The sequence below is a fragment of the Lithobates pipiens genome, unplaced genomic scaffold, assembly GCF_037356315.1.
Source record: "Lithobates pipiens isolate NorthernLeopardFrog02 unplaced genomic scaffold, aLitPip1_a1.2 Scaffold_3, whole genome shotgun sequence".
Classification (NCBI taxonomy): domain Eukaryota; kingdom Metazoa; phylum Chordata; class Amphibia; order Anura; family Ranidae; genus Lithobates; species Lithobates pipiens.
In genome coordinates, this window is record NW_027507790.1 from 42419634 (window position 1) to 42430283 (window position 10650).

The following is a 10650-nucleotide window of genomic DNA, read 5'->3' on the forward strand; positions in this document are numbered from 1 at the left end:
CAAAAAATTTGAAAAATTGGTGGCGAAAAATTGGTTTATTTTAATACAGGATCGTATATTGGGACCCCTTCTACCTGAACGCCCCTCTTTTGTATATAAAAAGGCTCCTTCATTACGAGATCAGATAGCCCCCAGTGTTATTGATCCCCCTGTACAAACAGAAAGCAGGCTATTCTCATTTTTATCTGGTTTCTACGCATGTGGACGATGTACAGCATGTAAACATTCTAGATGCAACATCAAAAAGAGAAAATCTTTTGTGGCTGCAACCAACAATAGGGAATATAAAATTGATCAATTAATCACGTGTGCTACTGGGGGGGTCGTGTATATGCTCCAATGTGGCTGCGGCCTTCAATATATAGGTAGGACCTCTAGGCCCCTCCATGTTAGACTCGGGGAACATGTTAATAACATTAAAAAAGGCCTCAAAACACATAATGTGTCTCGGCAATTTTAAATTGGTTCACGCACAGAGTCCGAAAAGTTAAAGTTTTTGGGATATAGAAAAGGTTAATAAGCATTGGCGTGGAGGTAACTTTATACGCCAATTGAGTCGGCGAGAATCATACTGGATCCACGAAACCAAGGTTCTTGCCCCTAGGGGCTTGAACGTGGATTTCGATTTAAATTGTTTTATTTCTGATAGGTCATTTATTTATATTCATTCATTTATTTGTCTGTATAATTATTATTGTTTTTGTCATGCACGGATCAGGGTTGCTATGGGTGACGTCAGTGGTTGTTGGTTTTTTGTTATTTTCAGAAAAGCTTTGCTGGTTAGTTTGGATCAGATGAGGGACATCTATTCCCTGGAGTAGAACTAACAATAATTGAATACGAGCTTGGAAAAAAAAAATGTATTTATTTTTTTATTTATTATTTTTTAGATTTTATTAATTATTGCCTTTTAAGGCAAAGTATGTTATTTTCCCTATGGGATAGCTTCATAGTTATCTCTCACTAAGGGACAGCTGGAGGTGCAGTTTGCAGTTTGCGATTCCCCACTTCTATTTGAGGCTTGCTTTGCCCTGTCTTATTAACTGTTAAGGATTTAGGGAGCGGTGTTGTATTTTTGCCTACTCTGCTTCTCCAGCTGATGTATTAATTACCCTTATTCTCCTCTCTTGTACCGGATTATATGTGCATTCTTATTTCCGGGGTCACGTTTGTTATGTTTACCCTGAGAGTTGACCTGCGCATGGGAGTATTTCCTATTGGTCATTGATCAGCGTTAGTAGTATAAAAGCGGCCGTTTGACATCACGCCGTCGCCGCTGATGAAGTCCCGCCTACTTTTGGGGACGCAACGCGTACGGACCACGTGACACTAGCCGTGACGTCACCTGCTCGTTTACAACACTGATCCGTGCATGGATGTCTATTGACTGTGTTAAAGTCTCGTCTACAACTTGGCACTGGAGAGCAGTGCCATACTATGTGAGTGTATCATTTTATTGTATCTTTTTAATAAATTCTAAAAACGGAGAGCACTAGATATTGTCCTCTTATGTTTTCATATATATATATACTATGGAATAATGCTGATATATGGGATATAAGAAGGATTAACTCCCGGAGAACTTTTATTTGAATGCCGATGTCTGTGATTAACCCCTGGTGGGATATGCCTCTTTGACCTGTCTGACTTGTCAGGGGTCCATTGCCTAAGATGAGAGTCCATGTTATCCATTGGTAGAAGGGATCACATCACCACTTTTATCTTTGCTGAAAGAAGACACCCTGCACTTGTGGACTCTTGAAGCTTACGTTACCTATCCTGCATTTATTTTATTTTTTTAATATTATTATTTTGTGGAGTTCTTTTATCTGCGCTGTACTGTTGTTTTGTAAACATCACAATACTACACATTAGGCCTCTTTCACACGGGCTGTCCGTTCAGGTCCGCCTGTCAGTTTTTTAGGCAGACCTGAACGGACAATCTATAGACCTTTATGGAGCATTGAATGTCAGCGGTGTCGTAGAAATTTGGCTGCTATGCTATGCACACAGCTCCATCTACCGCTGTGCTTCCAATAAGCACCCATTTCCGTCTTAATGATATAATGCTTTAGGCTTACCTTCTCCAACACATTCATCCCAATGACCAGACATGCCCAATGCAACCTACATCCTCATCTCAGCCTGGCTGCTCCTCAGCCAGGCCACCCTGGTTACCCATTAAAGAGACATCAACAGTAGTGTTTCCTTCTGCTTCATCGTCAGCCACCAAGAGCCTGAGCTCCAGCTTTTTATTTACTTTTCCCACTGGAAGCCACGCCCTGGAGGGTTTGCCTCCAACAGCTGAACACCTCCCACAAAGGGTGTGATCTCACAGCAGTAACAGGATGTGAATGCCCATATAAGGACAATACAATACAATAGAAGGTACCTTTACAGACATGTATACATTCAAATAGTCTGTTACACAGACTGACCAAATGCTTTCAATGATGGAAACCATACAAAACCAATGAACGATGACTATAATTCCGTTGATAGAAATCCTTAATATATACATTGTTCCAGAGAACAATGTATACTTGGATAATTCTTCATCTCTTGTGAATGGAAAGCTATCTACAGATGTGCACCGCCTATCTCCATGTGCTGATCAGACACAGCAGAGACGATGTGCACACATCCGCACACAGCCAATGCCCACAGAGCAAGCATATGTCCCCAGACGATCGTCTGTACAATGTACAGGGGCCCTTTTGCTGGCGGACATATCCCCACTCCGCAAACACCTTTCTTTCCAACCCCAAGATATTATCCACTACCTAACGGATCTCAACCAGCGTCAGTCTGCCCCAGTCAACTCTTTTAGAGCGGGCTGGGGGAGAATGAACACAGGAGGACTCTTATGACAATACATATAATAAATACATCTAAAATTTCCACAACAGCTCCTCCTCTTTGTCATTTGATCCCATGTGTCCCTCGATGACTTTCGATCTTCTTCTTACACCTGGCCTTACAGTCCATATGAGTCCATAAAAAGGAAAACACGGCTTGACATGTAGACTTTTCCTCAGGAGGGATGACATGGTGAGCTGTAGTAGTCGCTGGTCGGTCTGGGATCCTCTGTCTTTTTCTTGGGTCAGGCATCTTGGGCTCATCTGCTCGGGCTCTGGTCACGCGTCCAATCAGGCAACAGGAACGCCTCATCACGGAATATAGAAGAATAGAAACAAAAAAATCATGAGTAAATATACCCCTAATTCCTTCAAATATGATCCGCTGCAAAAAAAAAAATTAAATGCCCCCAGATTCCCAGACCCTTAAGAAGATTCCAACCTTCACTAGCTATAGCCCTGGCTTTGCCCTTTAGGTTTCTTAGCCTTATCCATATGGGCCTGAACTTTGCCACCAGTATCCCCGATCCGGGTATAGCAATCTTTACTTATGAAATCCCAGGAAACACCCTTGGATTGTGGGAACTTCCTTGTTGCTTCAACAGTTACATGAAAACATCCCATCCTCAATGGATGAGAAATTGTTCAATCGTTTCATAAGCTCAAGCCCCCACCGTGTACAAGCAATTCCCTTCTAGCTGTCCCTGCCATTCTCACCGTCTCTCGCGCCATCAGAATCGGTCGTGACATAAGATGCTGGGACGAGATTCACCAGCACACATGAACCTCTTGCCTTAGGGGAATTACCTTATAAGCTGTAGATCCACATTAATACCAAACTAGAGCTGAAACACGCTTGTTATCCCGATACCAAAACTGGCAAGAACCAGAGCTATTTTTAAAATTATAATAAATTTTACCCTCTAGAAATGTATCATTAAATTCTATTGTCATGTGTCTGTTTGGATTGTACTAGTTTGTCAAAAACTCCTCACACCAATATGCCTATATATCTCATACACCGCTGTCATTGCTGGGGCACTTAGGCCGCGTACACACGCGGGGACTGTTCGCTGAAACTTTGTTCGTCAAACAGTTGCCGCAACAGTCCGCTCAAAATTTGCATGAGCGGACTTGCCCACACACGGCACTTTTTGAGCGGACTGTTTCAGCGAACTGTTTGCCAAACAGTTCGCTCAACTTTTGAAATGAACGGACTCGCCCACGTAAGGCGGTGGCAAGTCCGCCCATTTCGAGCGCGTGTACAGGTAGGCGGGGCCCGCGAAGGAGACGTCGCGGGCACCGCCGCCTGGAATGGACTTAAAGGGACACCCAACGCCGAAAAAAATCGGCGTGGGGGTTCCCCCAAAGTTCACAACAGACCCTTGTCCGAGCACGCTACCCGGCCGGCCAGGAAAGGGGGGCGAGCGAGCGCGCCCCCCCCTTCTGAGCCGTACCAGGCCGCGTGCCCTCAACATGGGGGGTGCCTTGAGGAAGGGGAGGCCGCGCGGCCCCCCCCACCCCAAAGCACCTTGTCCCCATGTTGATGAGGACAAGGGCCTCTTCCCGACAACCCTGGCCGTTGGTTGTCGGGGTCTGCGGGCGGGGGGCTTATCGGAATCCGGGAGCCCCCTTTAATAAGGGGCCCCCGGATACCGGCCCCCCACCCTATGTGAATGAGTATGGGGTACAATGTACCCCTACCCATTCACCTGTAAAATAAAAGTACCCAAAAAAAAACACAACACACGAGAAAAAATATTTTATTGCACAGCTCCGGGGGTCTTCCGTCTTCGGGGGTCTTCTCGCCGGACTCCTCCGCTATCTTCGTGTAGCTCTTTTGCTAGCGGAGGAGTCCGGCTTTCTTCCTCCCCGCCGCCGGCCTCTTCTCCCGACTTCGGGGGTCTTGTCCCCCTCTTCGGTTCTTCTGCCGGGCCATCGCGCCTTCTTCTAGCTCTTTTGCAGGCGGTGGCCCGGTCTTCTGTCGCCGCTGTCGCCGTCGCCGCCTTCCGTTCTTCTTCTTCTTCTTCTTCTTGTTCTTCTTGTTCTTCTCCAGGAGATGTTGACACGTCGCTCTCTCCGGCCGGAATGCCAGAGCCGCGCTGAGCGGTCACTTATATAGTGACAATGGGGCGGTGTCACATGGTATATGTCACATGGGTTGGTCACATGGTGACCCCGCCCCCTTACGATGTCATAGTCCCCATGTGACATCAACCCATGTGACCAACCCATGTGACATATACCATGTGACACCGCCCCATTGTCACTATATAAGTGACCGCTCAGCGTGGCTCTGGCATTCCGGCCGGAGAGAGCGACGTGTCAACATCTCCTGGAGAAGAACAAGAAGAACAAGAAGAAGAAGAAGAACGGAAGGCGGCGACGGCGACAGCGGCGACAGAAGACCGGGCCACCGCCTGCAAAAGAGCTAGAAGAAGGCGCGGTGGCCCGGCAGAAGAACCGAAGAGGGGGACAAGACCCCCGAAGTCGGAAGAAGAGGCCGGCGGCGGGGAGGAAGAAAGCCGGACTCCTCCGCTAGCAAAAGAGCTACACGAAGATAGCGGAGGAGTCTGGCGAGAAGACCCCCGAAGACGGAAGACCCCCGGAGCTGTGCAATAAAATATTTTTTCTCGTGTGTTGTGTTTTTTTTTGGGTACTTTTATTTTACAGGTGAATGGGTAGGGGTACATTGTACCCCATACTCATTCACATAGGGTGGGGGGCCGGTATCCGGGGGCCCCTTATTAAAGGGGGCTCCTGGATTCCGATAAGCCCCCCGCCCGCAGACCCCGACAACCAACGGCCAGGGTTGTCGGGAAGAGGCCCTTGTCCTCATCAACATGGGGACAAGGTGCTTTGGGGTGGGGGGGCCGCGCGGCCTCCCCTTCCTCAAGGCACCCCCCATGTTGAGGGCACGCGGCCTGGTACGGCTCAGAAGGGGGGGGCGCGCTCGCTCGCCCCCCTTTCCTGGCCGGCCGGGTAGCGTGCTCGGACAAGGGTCTGTTGTGGACTTTGGGGGGACCCCCACGCCGATTTTTTTCGGCGTTGGGTTCCCCTTTAAGTCCATTCCAGGCGGCGGAGCCCACGACGTCTCCGTCGCGGGCCCCGCCTACCTGGAGACGCGCTCGTAATGAGCAGACTTTCCTCCGAGCGGGAACAGTTTGCTCATTTCGAAAGTGGCCTACACACGGGCGGACTGTTCGCTCAAACAAAGTTTCAGCGGACAGTTTTTCGGAATTTCCGAAAGACTTTGTCCGTCAAACTGTCCGCTGAAACTGTCCGCTGAAAGCCCACACACGGGCGGACTGTCCGCTGAAACACTGTTCAGCGGACAAAGTTGAGCGAACAGTCCACCCGTGTGTACGCGGCCTTAGAGCTCAGTGGAGACTCAGAGTAGACCCCACCATGTGTCCTGTTCACTTTCTTAGCTAGTTGGAAAATACACTTTAAAAAATATAAATATAAAAAGATACTTCTCATCCTTTTCTCGTTCTTCAATCTTCTTTATCTCCTTTACAACGACCCAGTCACCTGTCACAAACTTGGCAAGAATTAGAGTAGTTAGTATTATTGGTTTGAAAAATTTGTCATTCTCACCTCTCTCATCCCCCCTTTTTCCTCATTACAAACTGGAGGAAAACACACAGGGTAAACTGTGAAATAGCCTATGATACTTTTACCTTCATATACACTTTCAGAAACTCCTTGGACCTGAAAAGATACTTATAAACAAAAGTTATTACTCTGTCCTTCATAGACAATGCAACATTCGTGCACATTAGTAAATTGCCATTGACATTCCTCAAAACCGATAATAACTAAACCCTCTGTAACCCTTACTTCCACGTTCTTACTAAAAATACAACACCGGCGACACGTAAGAGAGCTGCCGCGGTGGGTTCAGACATCTTCTTGTTACCACATACAAACAATGAGAATACTAAAACCTGAGACAAACACTTAGATACAAATGTGGGGGAGATATTTCATAGTTCCAAATCAAAAATTACAAATTTAAAAACAACCAAATGGAATTCTGCCTTCACTCTTAGCGATAGAAAAAATAAAATACATACAATGGGAAAGACACAAGGACATCTCAGAATATTGTATGGACCAGCCACACAAAGTTCTAAAACGGGCATGAGAATTTGAACCAATAACCACAGTTCCTCCTCTGAGAATCACAAAAGCAAGTACTACACATCCATCAGCTCACTCAGCCTTCCAGATTTCTGAAGCCCCAGTTGCGATATATCAACTCCAGAGGGATACCCAAAATAGTATCCTTGGACCACCTATGTAAATCTTTGAAGGGCTAATGGCCTTTAGCCCCAAAACTAGGATCCTTATGTACTGTGCAGCAGTCTGACTGTGGGAAGCCTCCAATCCTTCCCTTGCATGGACCTCCTAGTGCCCATGGGGATTCGAATCGGCTTATCGTCTTACCCCTGCGTCCAGGGAAACCGCTGCACCTACTTTGGGGACCACCGCCAGGTGTCTTCTTCTGCGTGGATCAACGGACTACAGCTAGCCCCTCAACTAGAAACTCCACCTGAGGTGTTATCACCCCCCGAATTAAGTCTCTACCCCTCACCATGTATGCGTACACAAGCGTTTCCTTTGTACGCCCATACACTGCGTCGCCAGATTTAGCCGCACAGAAAACTCAATTACTCCCACTTACTCTACAGAACAATGTGGCTTCTCTCTCTGTATCTAGATATTACAACAAACAACATGGATGCCTCCTGTTTGCTCTCTACCCAAAACTGTGTTACAGTACAAACCTTAGAAAAAAACTGAAATTAAAATTTAAAACACTCTTTCAAACGCCAGTATCTTCCATTGTGCTTCCAAACATGAGTCCGAAGACCCCCCCCCCCCCCCCGCTCCTCCCACCAACTTCCTGTGTCTCGAAAAGGTTGCAGCATGAACCCAGCAAACAAGTTCATTTACATATCAATGTTACAGGAAAAGGGAGAGGGAGCCTCGCCCCATATGCAGGCTATACAATACAAGCCTAACAAAAAACAAAACAAATGAATTGCCCTCTGTTTAACTTCCATACATTTGTAATAAAAATAACACACTGCTGTGTACAAAACCTCAGTTAAAGCTAGTTTCACCATCCACTGAAATTCAACGCAAAATAGAGATTTACACTGAAAACCAAAAGTTCACTACAGAAAATGCAATAGCTTAACTGAAAAATCACATAAAAGGTACAAAAGTAGAATTCACTTAAAGGAGGTGGCACCTAGAGAGAGGTGCCCAGACCACATGGTCTAAGAACAAGATGGTGGTTCATGTCACATGGTTTCACACACAAGGGAATGGTGTCTGCACCTTCCCCTATAGGGATGCTCAGATTTTCAAAAATGGCCACCAAGCTTGGTCACATGGCAGACAACAAAAGCTAGGCCCCAACAAAATGGCGTCCTTTCCCGCCAAAACCACAACCTCTCCCCACAAACCCACACACTTGAAAATGCACACTTAGGCCGCGTACACACGGGCGGACTGTTCGCCCAACTTTGTCCGTCAAACAGTTTCGGCAAACAGTCCGCTCAAAATTAGCATGGACGGACATGGCCACACACGACGAACGAACAGTTTGCTGAAACCGTGCGCGATGACGTGAACGGCACGTACGACGGGACGAAAAATACGACGTCCTATACACTGCATTATAACTTTCGGCGTGAAAATCCTTTCTGAGCATGCGCGCAACTTTGTTTGAGGAACAAGCCTACACACGAGCGGACTGTTCGCTGAAACAAGGTTTCAGCGGACAGTTTTACGGAATTTCCGAAAAACCTTGTTCGTCAAACTGTCCGCTGAAACTGTCCGCTGAAAGCCCACACACGAGCGGACTGTCCGCCCAAACACTGTTCAGCGGACAAAGTTGGGCGAACAGTCCGCCCGTGTGTACGCGGCCTTAGACACACAGAACAGTTCCACTGAAAAGTATGTAATCTTACTACACAATTGAGAATGCACTCTTAGTAACACATGTTATCCAATGAAACAAAAACACCACATAAAACCACAATATAACACAATATATCCCAGGCCAGCTCAAACATTGCCTCTTTTCTCAAACAAAGCTAGCATAACAAGCCATTGTTTCCCTTCCCACAGGGCGTATCCCATTCAACACAAGGCCGCATGGCACACAAACAGGTAAAAATCAAAATTCATCCATTTCTCACATGCATTACAAACTTGTTTTTTTTTTTTTGTCAAAAACATTTTATTGAAGATGCATACAACAATACAGGAAGTTCAGACAGTGCATAATCAATAGAATTCAAAAGTTCAATGACATTTGTTAAAACATATAGGCGAACGCAGGCGCCTTGATACAAATAAGGAGAGAAAAAAAAACAGGATATAATAGTATACAACAGGATGCTATGCGCAACCATAAAGGGGAGCACTAGCAAAAGAAAATGTATCGTGTGACAATTAGAAGGTAGCTAACTCGCTACCTGTGTATCAGAGGTGTTTTATCGAGTCTCTGAGGGTGTTTTGTGCGAAATGGACATCCCTGCCAAGGCATATCAATTGTTATGAGTATAGACAGAGGAAAACGACGACTTATGTGAATAGCTATTGGAAAGTATGGGTATAACAAATCAACACGAAAATTTAGCGAAATATAGAAGGGGTTTTGTAGATATCCGAATCCAGGGAGTCTAAGAGGTTATATACTGTGACATGATAAATGATTTCATTTTAAGGGGTTAAATTTCTATGGAAGAGGTCTGTGCCCCAGTCCTTGCTGTCAGGTCTGCATAAGGCGTTTATACGTATCAGAGGTCTGAAAGTGAATCCAACAGGCCCATGTAGTTGTGAACTTTGCAGGAGTATCATTGGCCTGGTGGATCAGGTCTTCCATAGTCATTACATTGTTAATGCAATGAAACCAGTCCCGGAGTAGGGGGGGGGTCAGGGGAGCGCCACTTCCGTGGAATGCATGTTCTAGCTGCATTGGCCATGTGCATGGCTAGAGACTTAAGGTAGGAATGGTTTGAGTGATCTGAGTGAATCAGCAAGAATTGGGCCGGGGTGTACTCTAAGTGATAGGTCGTGACTTCTTCTATCGTTTTGTGTACTTCCGACCAATATGTTTGTATGGCAGGGCATGACCACCAAATATGCAAAAATGTTCCAATTGCCGTGTTGCATCTCCAACACTTCTGGGAGATGGAGGGGTTAATTATGTGAAGTTTGTGGGGCATGAGGTACCACCTGGAAGCTATTTTAAAGGCAGTCTCTTGTGTGTTGGCGTTAACCGAACCTTTATGGACACATCTATAAATATGATCCCAGTCAATTTCAGAAACTTCCACTTGGAGGTCAGTAGACCATTTTTGCTGTATATGGAGGTTGTGCTTATCACTGTCCTGAAACAACAGTGGATATGTGTGCGAGATTAAGTGGCGCTGGGGTTCTTCCTTGTAGCATAGTTCTTCAAAAGTAGTCAAAGCTCTGGACCATTGTGGTCTGGTTGTATGATTGAGTAGAAAATGGCGGATCTGTAGGTATGCCCATAATGGAAAGGTCTCTTGTTCTATAAGAGATGCCAAATCCTCCCTAGAGAGGATAACATTATCGCGGAAGAAATGTGTTGCTCTAACTGTCCTATATGGCCACCTTAATGTTGGAAAGGATGGGAGGATACCTGGTGGGAAATCTGGATTGCCTCGAAGGGGGGTCATTGGACCCTTTGTGGAAGAGATGTGGTGGTGAGTATTTGCCCAACGGAAGGAGTGTAGTGTTG